Genomic DNA, 13,571 nt, shown 5'->3' with positions numbered 1-13,571 from the left:
GGCGTTTTTCAGTAACCACTTTCGTCCAAACATCGCTCATAATGGGTTCATTAGAAGCTTTAAACAGGTCTTGGAATGTGATGATGGCATTCTTCTCATCTTCAGATGCTTGGGACTGAATAGACAAGCGTATGGCTTCCTGTAGAGCTTCACCTTCAAGTCGTGCGTGCCTTTCTTCCGGGCTTTCGCGTACTGACGTTTCCTGACGAGATAGGTAAGCTGGGCAATTCGGAAAGACGCTTGGGACTACGCCGGGCTTCAATTTCCTCAGCTTGAGGGGCACCTCGATAACTTTCCCAGTAGTGCTGTCCGTATAGCTTGTCGTGGATACGAAGTCGCTTTCGCGGAAGTGGTGTTCACAAAGCTGGAACGTAAATATAAAAAAGCTGTGTAATGTGGGAGCAGCGACTGCCATCAATATGTATTAACGCAGCGAGCAGCTAACTCGGCTCTAAACAAGTCATTTACTACGGCAACTACTATCACGTGACCGCTAGCGAAGTAACTTTTTTTTTTTTGCACAAGGAGATAATTTAGGCTGCAAAACAGAGCAAATGCGACTCGATTATTAGTAGCTGTGCTATCCGAATCGAATACACACTCGATATGGGCATGCCTACACAATAATATACTGCGCTAAATCAGATAGTGGTGAATAGCAGCACTAGTATCAGGAAGCAAAAAACGACGCTTTCTTAGCACAGTGCACTTCGTCGGTGTGAAGTCTTTCCGCGGCACAGCCTTTGTCCACGCCGAATTTTGAACCGCGTCCGTTGGAAACTTGTACACACGCGCTTTGGGCCCATTGGCATAGTTCGAGCGACACCTTGGTGCACAACAGCACCCAGGCATTGTAGGTAACTTGCTCTTAAGCTCCTGTGCAGCACGGGTTAGAAACACGACAAACACTGGTCGAAAACATGCACACCGAGAACGTGAGCCGCGACACACCGCTGAATGTCTCCCGCCGAGGGTAGAAGTTGCCAGACGCTTAAACTGATGCCGTCAAAATTGATATGTCAGTGTTTTCTAGTCCAAAACATTCGCTTATTTTGAGCCGGAACAGTGCATTACAGAAAAAGCTGTTCAAGTAAATACCAGTATATATATATATATATATATGTAATATGTTTCGCAAGAGGGTCCGGTTATGCTTGTAATCAATAAATGCATCTTCTGGCCCCGCACGCACTTTTGAGGTCGGATGCGAGTATAGCTGTAGCCGAAAGTCAGGCCAAGTCGTTCCGGTTTGCTTCGCTTGCACTCGCTGCCGCCGATCCCACCCCAGATCTCTCCGTCGTGACGTAGAACTGTGGAGAGGGGGACTTGCGCAGGCCTTCTTCCTAGTCCAGGTGGTGTTGGATGGGGACAGTAAATCGTTCCTGCATGTCTCTAGTCTAGAGCTGTATGACAAAGAGATCGCGAAGGAGGATTGTATAAACCACGTGACTAAAGGCGTTTATGCTGGAATTGAAAAATTAAAAAAAGACGAAGAAAGGTCTATGAGGCAGGGGGAAGCTGACACAATGTACTGTAAAAAAACTAACTGCTTGCTATGCCTCTGCCCTAAAAGACAGTGCTCCATATGTGAAAAAAATGCAGCGAGGAGTACTAGCGGATCTTTTCCACTCCTACTCAACTGACAAAGTCCCGCGACATGTCCTGGTCTCACTGGGGTCACTACAATCGGCACAAAGCGTTAGTGGAAGCCAGGAAGCCATCAGTGCCAAGACCCCACCGTCCAGCTTTCAGCAGAGACATCGCCAAAGAGCTTGTGCCTCTCTACAACAGACTCAGTAAGCCGGAGCTTCTTGCACGATGTGCAAGAATGCAAACGCAGAATGCAAACTAGTCATTCAATGCGCTAGTATGGAAGAGGTGCCCAAAGACCAAATTTGCTTCTTTGAAGACAGTGGAAACTGTAGCGGGCTTGGCTGTGCTGGAATTTAACGAAGGTGCACGTGACATCACAAAAGTGCTCGACAGGCTCAAAATAGAATATGGAACCCAGACGAAGAGATACGCCCAGCAGGCAACTATGGAGAGCGTTTCACGAGCGCAGACAAAGGTGCTGGGCAGCTGTAAAGCTGAAAAAAAGAGAAGGCGACTCGAAACAATCGCCACAGAGCGTCGAGTTGAAGAGGAGGGCACTTACGTATGCAGTAGGACACTTTGATTAATTATTTTTGGTCTGAAAATTAAACTGCATATTCCGAAATGTTCGAACTCATTTTTCACACTTTTTGCGAAAACACAACCTTAGGAAAACTATCATTTCCAAACTCTTTCTCTATAAGCGGCTTTCAAGGTGGTTTCTGGACTACAGTTTTGTCGGGAACCAGATAAGGAACTTTTTAGATCACTAATTATTCTCTAAGATAAAAAAAAAATTGAGATATCTGACATACAGTGACGACAAAAAACAATTTTTTCCAAATGATAAAATTTTTGCAAAAATACCTTAAAGGCACGCAATTATCCTTATCCTCCACGGTCAACTATCTAGAAGGTATTCAATCACAAAAAATTTGTATATCTTCATTGTTTCCACTGGATTCCAAGGGAAGGAAAGCGTAGCAGGGGCGGCAGAAAGTTAGGTGGGCGGATGAGATTAAGAAGTTCGCAGGGGTCAAGTGGATGCAGCTAGCACAGAACCGGGTTAAGTCGAGAAATATGGGAGAGGCCTTCGCCCTGCAGTGGGTATAATCAGGCTGATGATGATGATTGTTTTTGAAATGATAGTTTTCCTAAGCTGACACACTCCTTAGCTCAGTATAGCAGCAGCAAGTTAATACCTATTCGTGCTAGGGCAATGAAATTTAGAATATTGTAACGGGTATTGCGCCAAACGTCCAGGAAACGCCCTGAGCCTAGAGGACTGCCGAAGTCCGAGAGCGGTCCGATGAGTGGTCTGAGCACGGTTCCAGGCAACCAACTTATCGTCTACGCCAACCAGCCATTGATTGTCTCCACTTCGTCGTCGACTATAGTTTGTATCACTGTCCCCCTCCTCTGTAGCATCGATTCGATGTGACGCTGTGCTACTAGGAAGAAGTTAGCGAAAGGGTATGCAAAAGTGTCACAAGGGCCCAGCGGCATTGACGAAAAGTTCAGTCATGCACGATCATGATAGGGCTTCAGCCGAACCACGTGCATGACTTCAGGACGCTGTGGCCTTCAGGATGGAGCTGGGGCTACGGGTACAATGGCGTAGGTGACGTCACTGATATGGCGAACAATCTCGTAAGGGCCCAAGTATCGGAGTAGTAACTTTTCAGATAGGCCGCGATGACGAACAGGTGTCCACACCCACACGAAGTCGCCCGACTCGTAAGTAACGATTCTTCAGCCGAGGTTATACCGAGCAGCGTCATTCGCCTGTTGTCAGTGGATTCTGAGGCGTGCTAGTTGCTGCGCTTCCTCAGCACGCTGAGCAACGATGTCGGCATCAAGCTTGGCGTCAGAGCCACAAGAAGGACCAACTGGCATCATGGCATCCAACGGTGTGCTCACTTGGTGACCGAAGGCAAGCTGGAACAGGGTTAGTCGCGTTGTCTCTTGAGTGGTGGTATTGTATGTGAAAGTTATATAGGGCAAAATCGCATCTCAGGTGCGATGTTCTGTGTCCACATACATAGAAATCATGTCGGTGAGGGTGCGATTGAGGCGCTCCACCAGCCCGTTGGTCTGAGGGTGATACGCCGTCGCACGTCGATGGCTAGTGTGAGTCAGAGTCATGACCAACCGGATTAGGCGAGCCACATCATCCTTCACGATACGCAGAGCATGGCTACAGGGATTGCGGGTGTCGAAGCGTGCCACTGCCTGTTTAGTCAAGAATGTGACTCGTGCCTCGTGTAGGTCGATCACAGCACCGTTTGCCTGCAGAAAGTCGAGCCCCAGGATCAAATCTCTCTAACAGTCGCACAAGACGACGAATTCCCCAACGTAGACGAAACCGCAGATGCCAATTCGGGCTGTGCACCTTCCGGCCGGGCTAATGAGGTGACCTCCAGTGGTGCGAATGCTAGGGCCCAACCATGGCATCACAATTTTGCTCAATTCCTGGGTGAGGGCATGGCTCATCACTGAATAGTCTGCACCAGTATCAAGTAAAGTGATCGTGTCAGTTCCGTCAAGTGTCACGCACAAATCAGAAGTAACGTGTCGAATGCGGTCGCTACCCTGCCCCTGTGGGAAGTCAGCGTATCGGTGTATCGGCGGCAGAGGATCTTCATTTTTTCCGACAGCAGCGCCCTTGCCTCTGGAGACCGCTGGAATTAGTTTTCCCAGCGTGGACTGGAGAACACCGCTCAGTATAGCTGGCGTCTCTGTAAGGGCTTGGGGAACGATACCGCATCAGAGGTGACAATCCTGAGTTATAGCGCCTATATCTCCCAGGCCTCTGACGGGCCGACAGATGAGCTTTAATTTCGAGCGGCCGTTTGCCGTTCCGTGGACAGGGCGCATCGGGTCCACGTACGCCACATGTCCGACTTGCGAGGGCATGGAACAGGCGCCACAGCTTGAGCCGATGCGTCATACGAACTGATGTGGCTAACCACCAGTGTCGGGTCAGTAGGACCACAGGCAGCTGTTTGACATGCAACGGACACATACGTTCGTTTGTCGTTGACCCGTGAAGGCATGGTAGCGACAGGATCGTAGGCAGCTGCCTGACGAACAACAGATGTGTGTGTGGGCATTTCATCGGGACGCTGCAGTACGTTGGTGACCGGGAATTCATGAGCAGCCTGGCGTACTTCATCTCTGACAACTTTGGTCAGTGATGTCACTGGCGCAATCTGAGGCAGACGGAAATGTTGCAGTTCCTCCCGAACAACCGATCGAATGAGGTCACGTAAGGCGTCCGCACCGCCTCCATGGCACGACGAAAAAACATCTGGGGCCAGGCTGCTGACATCTCGGTTGTACTGCCAGGCCCGTTGTTGGAGCGTCGTTTTCATGGTCGTTGCCTCCGCGAGGAATTCAGCAACGGTACGCATTGGACTGTGAACAAGGCCCTCAAACAGCTCCCGCTTAACTCCACACGTGAGTTGGCGAACCTTCTTTTCCTCTGTCATATTGGGGTCTGCGTGCTGGAAAAGACGGGCCATGTCTTCACAGCACATGCGCATACTTTCATTTGGCCGCTGGTTTCTTGACTGAAGTGCAGCTTCAGCTTTCTCGCAGCGGTCAGCGTTGGGGAAGGTGGTCAGAAGTTTACGGCAAAGCGCTTGCCAGGTGGAAAGGGCGCCCTCGTGATTTTCGAACCACATACGTGCAGACTCTTCTAGGGCAAAGTAAACATTATTGAGCTTACGCTCGTCACTCCAGCCATTGTACCGAGCTACTCGCTCGAAAGTCGCCAGCCAATCCTGAGCGTCTTCGAAGGCGTCACCGTGAAAAGATGGTGGTGTTCGTGGGGGGTGGCAGAGGATTGGAGTTAAGAGCCTGTGATCAGCGGCCATGTCGAGGTGGCTCGAGAGTTGCGGCTGCGTCATCTTCGTAGGGGTAGAAAGGGGCCTAACCTCAGGCGACTGTCCACGGAGGCGGCGACTGAGTCGCTGGTGGACCGGAGTCAGATCCGTCGTGTAGCTTGTAAACGTGGGAAAGCCCACCCAGCGCACTCCACTAGTCTGTAACAGGTATTGCGCCAAACGTCCAGGCAACGCCCTGAGCCTAGAGGACTGTCGAAGTCCGAGAGCGGTCCGAGGAGCGGTTTGAGTGCGGTTCCAGGCAACCAACTTCATCGTCTACGCCAACCAGCCACTGATTGTCTCCGCTTCGTTGTCGCCTATAGTTTGTATCAATATATTCTAATAAGAGGAAGGTAAGCCATTTGACAGATTTTCTGTTCTTGGGCGCCAAGATTACCTCGGAAGGAGACTGCAGCCATGAAATTAGGAGACGCCTGCTTCTGGGAAAGAGAGCAATGGTTAGCCTTGACCGCCTAGTAAAGAGCAGAGACATTAGTCTGCCAACCAAGATCCGTATAACCCGTGCTATGGTCTTTCCAGTTGTGATGTATGGAGTCGAGAATTGGACTGTGAAAAAGGCTGACCGCCGAAGAATTGACGCGTTTGAATTGTGGTGCTGGCAAAGACTCTTAAGAGTTCCTTGGACTGCCAGAAGATCAAATCAGTCGATATTGTCGACCATAAACCCTGACTGCTCATTGGAGGGTCAAATTCTAAAGTTAAAGCTCAGCTACTTTGGTCATCTGATGAGAAGAGAGGAGTCGCTGGAGAAAGATTTGATGTTGGGAAAGGTTGAGGGTCACCGGAGAAGGGGTAGGCAGCGAACGCGATGGGTAGATGGCATTCTCGAGGCATTGCAGATGAAGCTATGTGATGTTAAGAAGATAGTGAGAGACCGGAAAGCGTGGCGTGACTTGGTCCATAGGGCCACGAAGAGTCGGACACGACTGAACGCCTGAACTGAACTGAAGCCATTCAAAAAAATTATATGAAAATTGGTACAGCCATTCAAAAGTTTACCCCCCTGCATCTCCCTTTTAAGGCCAGTTTGAGCCAAAGCCAAAGTAGCTGGGCTTGGTGCTTGTTTTGTCTGGTGCTTGTGTGGCTGTCGTTTCTTTTAGGCAGTGGCAAATTCGGCGGCCACAGTATATGTAGAAGCTTTGCGGGCTTTGCCTCAATCTCTGCTAAAGAACGGCCTCTCAGCGCATTTGGCGTTGAAGGGTTGTTGCCACAGCTTTGCACAAACATTATGCTATCTGGTCCTCTTATATCACGCTCAGCCACATTCCTCATGTTTACCGAGCTCCGCTGTGCTATTGTGCTACGCCCAATAATGGTGTGATGGTTCATCTTTCGGAACCATCGTGGACAACAACAATCATGGGTAGAATCACGCCTAACTGGGCTCATAATAGTTTCGCATTAAAAAACTAAAACGCCGTGCCGATCAGTTTGCTTCAGCTCGGCGCACACCTTTGGCCTCATTTCATATTTGCTTGCTGATGCCGCTTTTGTATGTGTTTATAATGCTTACATTAGGAATTAATGGACGTTGCCTGAGAGGGCCCTTCACCTTTCTGCTCCGAATTTTGGAACTTTGAACAATCAATTTCTGATCATGCCAGGTTGGCAGGTATGAATATGTAATGGAAGAGTATATTTGCACTATGAAGAGTGCTGTTAGGCTTCCTGTACAGGCGCAGATGTTAGGAAGAGACTTTATTCTATGCACATAAGTGAGGGTTAAGGAAGCGTTCTTTGAGGAAGTTTTTAAAGAGCCTCTTGAAAGTTCTGTAGGGAAAAGTGCAAGTGAGCCAGCACTGTTCCTGGAGCATACTGACAAGTTAACTGTCCTTTATGTAACTGCAGGCCTGCCAAAGCTTGGTCTTCAGCAGGAACGACATACTTCCTCACTTGTCACTGCTTATTTGCCTCATTGCTCTCCTTCAATATGCAGTATACGCACCGTGCACTGCCTGTAGGGGTGCCACTGAAAGCCACCTACCGGCGGTGACGGGAAGCACAAGCGGAGCACAGTCCCTGGCAGTTTGCATATGTGATCTGCCGTTTGTTTTTGTGCATGGCGATTATTTCCACATGGAAAGTGTATGAAAATGAATTAAATTGCTCCGGAGTCAACTTATGTCCAAAGTCGCAGTCGGACTTTCGCCCAAAGCGGGATGACCCGACCTGCGCTCACGCGAAATGCTTGGCGCAAACAAGAGTTATCAAGACCGGCTATGCCATAAAGCATCATGAGCGCCATCTCTCTTTTTGCGCTTTAAAATCAATACCCACGCTTGCACTGCATTTGGAGAGAAGCTGATAAGTTCAGTTAGTTTTCCTGGAGTGCAACATGGGGCTGTTTCGCGCACCCGATCAAGCAGCCGTTGAGAGGTGAGTTAAGCAGGCACTTTGGCGGCACGCTTCTGTACAGGAAAATGTGGTGGGCTTATCGCAAATAATTTGCACTATCTTTATTAAATTCGACACAATGTAACGTGTTGTTGAAATAGTGGGAGAGCATCGTTTGTAGCTCAAACCATGACTATATTAAATAGCGCTAGTTTTAGGTGTGACTGCCTCCCCGCATGCTGTCCCCTCTTGAGCTCCGTTAGATACTGTTGTGGAGACATCCGCATAATTATGTGGACTGCCACCACGGCAGATAAAGTTCGCACATGACGATTGGGGCATTATCTATTGCTGCTTTTCAATGTAAGCTTAAGAAGCGAGTGTGGCAGCCCAGGTGCTCAGAAGTACCTTTTTACGTTTTCATGTCCTATCGCCCAATGCTAGCTATTTACCCCAACTTTTCGCAATGCCTATGTGCGTAGCTTGTACGTATCGAAAGCGCACTTGGTATAAAGAAGAAAGCTGTAAAGCATTCAGTGATTGTTTCACCTCTTCAGCTTTCATGCTAAGGTTTGCATTTAAAACGCGTTTTTTTTTTTTAATGGCTGTCATCGCAGCATTTCTGCCTCGTCTGTAACAGGTGAAAAGCTTCATATAAAAATTTTGTGCCATGCAATCAATTACCTAACTTACATTAGCCAGGTTGAAATCAAAAGCCGGAAAACCACAAAAAAATTTTCACTTCTTACTTAAATGTTCCTCCCGTAGACATCTGTAAGCTGGTAATATATTGTGGGTATGCTGGGTTGTTCGGATCATTTTACTCGTCGTCATTAATGAAATTCTGGCTGCAGACAGATGTCTGTTGGCTACCACGAACTCTCATCTTTACTAAATTTGAAAGCAATGCAAACATGCATCCAGCAAGCTTCAGGAGCTATTAATTACGAAAAGAGTCCAGGCAAATAAAATATCACAACTGCCAAATAACTTTCCAGCCAAAAGCTTCTTGCTTAGATACAAAATGGAAGGTTAATTGAGTTGAACCTAAGTAAAAGTCCCGGTCGGGAGACAAAGTTAGCACCCAACCGTCGCAAAAGTTTTACACGTGTGGCAATGTTCTAACTTCATGTTTGTTAGAAACAGCATTATTTGCACAAATAAGAGAGCTGCAGCATGGCCATTCGGGAAGCTCATGAACGGAAAGATATTTTGTAACTGAAAACTTAACGAGCCAGCTGTGCAAACTCTAGAAGGAGTAGCATGCAGAACACTAGAAATGCTTCACTGCTCGCGTCTGGATAAATAAAGATGTGCACACCATGAAATGTGATGCGGGAAACGTGGTGCAATCTATGTTACGATTCATGTTGCCACTAAAAATGAATAAAATTGCCCGTGATACCTCTCGGATGTCCCTAGCTTCGAGCATCTGTACACAGTCGGAAATACTGTAGGTAGGCATGATAGGCTCTTCTGGTCATTTGACTTTTTACCGTTCACAAACTGCTGGCCGCAGATTCTGTTGTTTTTGGTAGGCTCCCAAGTGCTATTAGTTTTACTATACTCACAAGAAAGCAAATATGCGTCAACAGAAATTGACAAGATGTGTTAGGAATGAGTTCAGGGGAATATACCTTTCCAATTATAAATAGGGTGCTAAAGCAAAGGGACATTCAGTAAATGTCACAATAGGCAACCTGCAGTAGCCAGGCGGCGCTAGTGGAGTGCAGCATTCAGCGCCGCCAACGGCGGAGCCGATTAATCTGAGTAGGCCGGCGCGGTCGGGTTGCGTTCGCGTTGTACGGCTGGAAGCATCTCGGCTCTCATTTTCTGCGGTTTTAAGGCAATCGAATGTCTTCAGAGCTACTTCCGAAAACCAATACTGACGAAAGGACACCGCCTGTTCGAGAATGCTCATGTTTAAAACGTGAACGGTGTCGACGTCACCGCGAAGTGCGCGCCGCTCGCGACGGAACACCCGCGCGCACAGCTTTGAATTTCGCGTGAGTAGGCGGAATTTTTTTTAACGAAATTTATTCTCTCAGGGCATCAGTCAGATAAGTGATGATGAATTAAGAAATAATTAAATGAATGAAAAATGTTGTAAACGTAGCTTTTCATTTACCTATTGCGTTCACATCTCATACCCAAACACTGAAAGTGTAGAGAGAACCTGAGTAGAGATTGATCGCCGTTTTTTTCTTTTTTTGTTCTTGCTGTTTGATTACAGCAGCATAATAATTTCCTCACGGTTTTGCTTTACAGTTTAATACCATGACGAACACTTTTGTTCGTGGTGCACCTTTCGACAGAGCCGCGGAAGTTACAGGAGGCATGGTGCGGTACCCGCTACGGATGTGGCGATTGCAAGCACGGTGCGGTTGTAGCGTGCGTCATCAACGAAAACTGTGCATGCCGGGGGCGTGGAGTAGGGGGCCTCCTACACCGTTGGAAAAATAAAGCTCTTAACAACAACAACTGGCATGCATTTTGTACTCTTGAGTAGTTTGAGCAGTCGGTGAAATATTTGGCGCGGAACGATATAGAACGAAGTTCCATTCTCAGTGTACACAGTAGAGAGTTTTAGCTTACCGTGATCCGCTACCGTGGTCCGCCACCGCGCGTTCCACTGCGCATGCCCAGATCCCCTTGACGCCGATAGATGGCGCCACATACTTGATGTCGGCACATAGACCGACCGCGTCGGGACCAATCAGCTTGTGCGCCCCGCCCACGCGCGGTAGAGGGTCACGGTGGCGGATCGCGGATCACGGTAAGCTAAATCTCTCTATTATCACGGGCCTCTGCACTCCGCCACTTCGACTTTTTCAGCACCTTAAGAACTAATTTACAGATAAATATGCTTATTGGAATCTGTAATTGGAAGTTTTGAAGATATTTTGGCTTTGTGGTTCCGAGTAGACACCGCATTAGAAATCCCATTCACAGATCCACGAATTTTTTTTTTCGCCTCCATTGAAATGCGGCTGGAATACGATGCTGCTGCTGCGCGGCTTTGTTGCTTTTCTGGACGTATGCCACTCGATCTTGCACAGCATATAGCAGTACACGCCAAATTTTACAGCGCGTACTGAGTAATGTGCCCCAACCAGCGTGCGACTCCCCGAGTCAGAAGTTTATACCGTTTCTTCCGCTCACGGGCAATCGTCTTATTTTAGCTTCTTGGCGTCTGTACACCAATGGCCCCATAACAAAACGAATTTCAGTTACATTACTCTCTCGCAGCCAATATCTCCTTCTCTCATCATTCTCCCCAGGTTCTCCCAGCAAGCGGTACGCTTAGGTTTCCTTCGTGATTGTGGCAGTCTTTCTCGCCGCCCTTGCGCTTATTTTTATTCTTGTTCACATCCGTAGTAGTCGAAGCATCGCATGAGACCACTGAAGTCACTAAATGAGTAAATCACACTCACTGGGATAACAAAACGCGAACGCAGAAGGAACACAGCGGCCGCAACATATACGGCGTCAGCTTCTGCGCCGACTCAGTATTAGATCCCGTCGGCCGCCAGGTGGCGCCACATGTCTCAGCAAACTCCATTGCAGGTTGCCTATCATGATCTGTTCTCCGTGTTACAGTCGAACCCAGTTATATCGAACCCGGATATATGGAATTTTGGTTATATCGAACTCACGGAATATCTCTTTGAAAATCCCATGTAAAAGTATAGGAAAGCCGCATCATATATCGAACTTAATTTCACCGGTCGTTCGATATATCGAACTCCACACCACGCACTGGAAAGTGTGCCTTCCCCAAAGACGATCGCATCACTCTTGGCCGTTTGCCACGCTCCGTTTTCAAGCCACATGCGGAAGGAATGAGAGGGGACAGTTCAACGACGGCTGGTCTGGGCAGCGCCGCACCCATTCCTCAAAGGCGTGCACATCTGCAGTTATCATTTTCCGCGCGCCAACACATTACGTTTGCAAGCCATGTGCATGGGTGGGCCCATCCTTTTGCCGAGCTATCTCTCTCTCCTTCAGCACGGGCTACGCATGCGCCAAGCCAGCTCAGCCCGATTTCAGACAGGCGTCGACGCTTTCTCAAGTGTGTGAACGCTCTGCGCGCGGCGGCTGAGGTGGCTATGGTGCCTGTGGACGTTAAAAAGCGGCAGCTCTCTTTTTTTCTTTTTTTGCGTGTCATCCTTTCTTATCGTTGTGCTTTTCGTACGTTAAGAAGCGGCAGGAGAGTCGTTTATTCTTGCGTGTATGAATCAACGAAAGCACGCAGTCAGCTGCTGCTTATCATGACGCGCGCCCCAAGCGCGATGTGATAAATCGAACTAGGCTTGTACGTGCGCTCAAGCCATTACGGGCACTCTGCCAAGTTCGCTCCCCGCTACCGCAGGAGCTATCAAAAGATAAACGCGCCCCGACGTTATCGCTACGCAGCATCTTGGCACGCTGCCAAGAAATGAGCTGTGGATGAGATGACCGAAACGGAGTGACGGGCGCCATCGACATGCAAGCGAAAACACTCGCGACAATTTCAATTTCTGCCACGGCAACACAGAAACCTTGTTTAGAGCTGCCGCGGTGGCTCGAGCAGCGAGAAGGACTCTGTTCCAACAAGTTTGAAATTTTTCGCTCTGTCGCTGCCGCTCGCTGCCGCTCGTTGCTGAGATCGCTCAATCGCTTGCATGTGAGCGAGCTGGCCTTAACGCTCTGTTTTTTGTTGTTGTCTTTTTTTTTTTTTTTCAAATTATCGGTGCAAAAGTGCAGGATGTGTTCGTTATGCGAGTGGGTTGATTACGCGACAAATACAGTATCGTATTTTGGCATCGTAAGTGCCGTCACAAGCCGATTTTTGTATATCGAATTATCGATATATCTAACTTTTTCTTGATCCCCTCAGAGTTCAATATATCTAGGTTCGACTGTACAATGAAACAATCACAACGCTGTTAAGCGTGCACGAATGTGCCGACTTCATGCCAGCTATAGATTGACATATTTGCGCAAATAACGAAATCTGCAGCACGCCATTTCGCAAATACACGCAGTGAATGACACTCCACAGCTAGGCGAGGAATTGCGGGAGCTGTGCCGAATCGCGAACAAGTATCATGTGTACAGTAGCAGCGCTTCCCAGCTCGTGCGCAAACACAGGCGCGTGCATAAAGAGCTCAGGAACGATCCAAAGCCACATGTGAGACATAATCCGATCCATGCTGCATTCACTTAGAAAAAAATTGCTGTGCGAATAATGCAGTCTCTGTTCTGGCAAGAAGCGTGCAGCTGTCTTTCGCATAGAATCAAAGAAAAAAGGCAGTTAACGAACTGATGCTGCTTGACGGGGTGCACGTAATGGGACAATTAACATCTCATAGCAGCACCATGAAAGCGATGTAGTAAATAATTACAAAATCAACGTGATGTGAGTGGAACTTTTTTTTCCTGCTTGTAAGGCTGGCCAGGAAACTTAAAGAAATGCGTTCTCAGAGAGCTTTTATAGCTGTTAGAGCACCCCACTACACAACAGTTATTTCTAGGCATGGCCCAAGCTCCAGTTGAAGGGCATGAACCAAACGATCGCGATTTTCATTCGGCAGAACTTTCGACTGTATAGAAACCCAAAGAGAAAGGCCGCCGGGGAGCCCCGCCTGTGTTTTGTGATGATGCTGCCAGTCGGCACAACCTCCATGATGCGCGGGGCGTATTGATAACCTTGCCCAGTCATCTGGATAGGCCTGAGAAGGACTCCGTAACCAC

General features: G+C 48.2%; 1 protein-coding gene across 1 annotated transcript in view; it reads left to right on the top strand.

Annotated features, from left to right (window-relative positions):
• The window catches only part of LOC146193957 (testis-expressed protein 10), a 160,578-nt gene that overhangs the window by 101,625 nt on the left and 45,382 nt on the right, over positions 1-13,571 (top strand). The window lies entirely within an intron of this gene.

Source organism: Amblyomma maculatum, chromosome 4, assembly GCF_055883805.1.
Source record: "Amblyomma maculatum isolate TAMU_Amacu chromosome 4, ASM5588380v1, whole genome shotgun sequence".
NCBI classification, from domain to species: Eukaryota; Metazoa; Arthropoda; class Arachnida; order Ixodida; family Ixodidae; genus Amblyomma; species Amblyomma maculatum.
Note: the sequence above shows the minus strand (reverse complement) of the source record. Positions and strands in the feature narration are given on the sequence as shown.